Source organism: Vombatus ursinus, unplaced genomic scaffold (genome assembly GCF_900497805.2).
Source record: "Vombatus ursinus unplaced genomic scaffold, bare-nosed wombat genome assembly UNPS02014951.1, whole genome shotgun sequence".
Taxonomy (NCBI): domain Eukaryota; kingdom Metazoa; phylum Chordata; class Mammalia; order Diprotodontia; family Vombatidae; genus Vombatus; species Vombatus ursinus.
This window is the reverse complement of record NW_020954729.1, coordinates 2,621,715-2,625,660: the sequence shown is the minus strand read 5'-3', so window position 1 is coordinate 2,625,660 and position 3,946 is coordinate 2,621,715.

Genomic DNA, 3,946 nt, shown 5'->3' with positions numbered 1-3,946 from the left:
TTCTATATTGGGAGTTTCCCACATTTATGAAATCATGAGTCTGGACCCTCTCCCCCCCCCAAAGAAAAGAAAAGAAAAGAAAAGAAAAATACTTGTACTACCAATTTCAAGGCTATAGTGAATAAAGCTGTTTCTAAGCCTTAGAACTTTATCCAAATGTAAGCTGCCCTGGTGGTGGTAGTTCTTATTCTGTCACTCTCTCCATCCCCACCCCCAAAGGACACCTGCTCCCCCAGACATCCCAATGGTTTCTCTGGCAATCACTCTGTTCTAATGTCACCCTGCTCTTTTAAGGCATGTAGACTAGAGCGGAGCAACACCCCACCCCCACTAATTCCTCCCAATGCCCAGCATTCAATCCTGCTACCACTTGGAATGAGGCTGGATTTTTTTATTAGCATGGGTAATCTATCTTGTCTGGAAGGAAATTCCAAAAAGAGAATTGCTAAGCCTTCCTCCTCACTGACCTTTATAAGCATACTAGCCTGTTTCATTGGAGGCTCTCAAAGCGCCTTTTACAAGGTTTACCTCAGCGATAATTTTATTTTTCAAAAGGTGCAAGGGAAGAAGAGGGAGAAAATTCTGTTCTAGATCTGATTCTTACCAATAGGGTGGAACTGGTTACTGGGGCAGAAATGACAGGAACCCCGTGGAGAAGTGACCACTCATTACCTCTTAGAGTTTGTGATACTGAGAAAGAGGAGAACTAGGCGTAGTTACACATTTATTCTTGATTTTGGGAAAGCAAATTTCAAAGGGTTCAAAGGTCAAACAGGATCCTATGGACTAAAATTCTCTAGGGGAAGAGACAAATGTGGTTATGTAGACAACTCATTAACCAAAGAAATGTGCATAGGACGCTAGCAAGACCAGGTAATCGAGAAAGAATACGAGTGGGGCATGGACCGGTAAAAACAGTGTCGGGAGTACTTAAGGTCAGAATGAGCTGAGGGCTGGTGACAAAAGAGATAAGGACAGCGAAAAGGGAGGGATTGGCCATGTTGAGAAAAAAGGAGGGTCAGCAAAGGGATAGAACTTTTGCTTGGTGTTGTTGGGACATTGATAACTGACAACTGGAAGAGGTGACTGAACTGCCCAGTGCTTACTTTGCTTCTGTTTTCTTATCCAAGGAGAACAAACGACCTTTGTACTGGAAATGACAGGACAAAAAGGACTAACTGGGAGTCGATACTCACTAATAAGAAAGGGAATAGCAAGGGAGCACCTAGCTGCCTGTGATGAGTTCAAGTCACCTGGTCCAGGTGAGCAATATACTTGGGTACCAAAAACAAACAAACAAACAAACAAACAAACAAACAAACATGCAGGTGCCTGCCACATGGTAAATACTTAATACACACTACAAATGGAAGTAGTGATTGTGAAGAGTCATCAAGAACAGGTCATTACAGACTCAACTTATTTTCTTTTTTGACAGGACTGCCAAACTCATAGGTGGGAGAAATGCAACAGACGTGGTTTACATGGGTTTCGGCAAAGATTTTTACGTGCTATTTCGTGCTGCTTCTGTGGAGAAGATAAAGAGATGTGGACCGAGCTATAATTCAGCTAGATTGATTCAGAACTGGTTGGATGGCCAGTCTCAAAGAATAGTGTTTGAATGTCCATGTAACAGAGGGTCTCCAGTGGAGTACCTCAGGGGTCAGTTCTTGGCTCCACCCTATTTAACATCATTATTAATGGCTTGGACAAAGGTACAGATGGCATAGTCCTCATATGTGAAGGTGAGCTGGGAGGCACAGTTAACATACTGGATGCCACCATCAGAAAGCAAACAAGATTTGACAGGCTAGAGATAGAGGCATGTATATAAGGTGTGCCTGGAATGTCCAGGATCTCTCTGATGTCTCAAGACACTGATATTCTGGCTCATTTTTAAAGTCAAGTTTAGCTGTTAATTTTTAAAATTAAGTTTAAGTTTTAGGGGTTTTTGCCTGATAAATAAAAATGAAACATAACATCCTTTATAATGAATAAAATAAATGTTTGCTTTAAAAAAAATAAGTTGCTAGGTACATATCCTAAAGCAATGTCACATACACCTATGATGAGAGCATTGGGCTAAATCTACTAAGATGAAATTCAATAAGGATAAAACTACTTGGGTACAAAAAATTAACTTCATAAGTAGAAGATGGAAGAGGCCTGGCTGGACAAGACTTTGTCGGAAAAGATCCGGAGGGCTTAGTGAACCGAAAGCTCAATATGAGTCAGTAATGTCATGTGGCAGCCAAAAAAAAAGCTAAAGAAGTATTAAGCTAAAGAAATATTAAGCTCCATTAAGAGATGCCTAGCTTCCTGGGATCAGGAGGTTCCTCTGTATTCTGCCCTTATCAGACCTCATCTTGGGTACTGTGTTTAGTTCTGGGCACCAGGGTTCAAGAAGGACACTGTTAAGCTAATATCTAGAGGAGGGCAGCTGGGATGACAAAAGGCCTAAAATCCACGAATATTGGCTGAAGGAATTTGGGATGCTTAACTTGGAGAAGAAAATATTCAAGTAATTCAAAGGCTGTCATATGGAAGATGGATTAGACTTGTTTTGTTTGGCCTCAGTGGGCAGCATCAGAAACAATGGGTAGAAGTTGCAAAGATGAAAGTTTAGGCTTGATATCCCAATTAGAACTGCCTCTAAACAGAATGGGCTGCTGCCTTGAGAGGTGGTAAGTCCCCCTCTAGGCAGCTAAGTGGTGTAAGGAATAGAGTGTTAGGCCTGGAGCTGGGAAGATCATTGTTCAAATATGACCTCAGACACTTACTAGTTGTGTGACCCTGGGCAAGTCACAATCTCTTTCTGCCTCAGTTTCCTCAACTGTAAAATGGTGATAATTGTAGCAGCTACCTCCCAGAGCTGTTGTAAGGATTAAATAAGATCATATTTGTAGAGTGCTCAGCATAGTTCCTGGCACTTAATAGGCGCTTAATAAATGCTTCTTCCTTTCCCCTCTTTGAAAGTCTTCAAGGAGAGGAAGAATGACCACTTGTCAAAAACATTGTAGATGCTTTTTAGTATGGATTGGATTAGACGGTAACTGAAGTCCCTTCCAATTCTCAAAATCTGTCATTCTGTAGAAAGGAAGTCTTTCTCCCCAGACCGTTAGTGTTCATAGTGAGCCTTTTGATTTAAACATACCATGGCTCTTTGTACTGAGAGATGACATTGACAATGGAGCGAGCTGGGCTTTCGTGTGTGATGGCAGCCAGCTGTGTGATTAACACAGCAACAGGTCTGTCTGGCAGAGTCCATGTATGCTGTAGCCAGAGCAGCCCATACATGGCAGTACTGTGACAGAGCACTCTGTGGTTACTGATGGGGTTGGAAGCATCCTAACTTCTAAAGGAATGAATTATATTTTATGATGTTTATTTTTATTTTTTCTCAATTACATGTAAACAAAAATTTTTAGATTCACTTTTAAAATTTTTGAGTTCCAAATTTTCTCCCTCCCTCCCTCTCCCTCTCTCCTTGAGAAGGCAAGCAATTTGATATAGATTATACTTCTGCAGTCATGCAAAACATATTTCCATATTAGCCATGTTGCAAAAGAAAACAAACAAAAAATCCAAGAAAAATAAAGAAAGTTTAAAAGAAAGTATGTTTCAATCTGCATTCAGACTGCATTGGTTCTTTCTTTGGAAGTAGATAGCATTTTTTCATCAAAAGTCCTTCAGAATTGTCTCAGATCATTGTATTGCTGAGAATATCTGAGTCATTCACAGCTGATTATTGTAGAATATTGCTGTTGCTGTGTACAATGTTCCCCTGGTTCTGCTCACTTGACTTTGTATCAGTTCATGTAAGTATTCCCAGGTTTTTCTGAAGTCCGCATGCTCATCATTTCTTATAGCACAATAGTATTCCATCACAATCATATACCACAACTTGTTCAGCCATTCCCTGATTGATGGGCGTTCCCTCAATTTT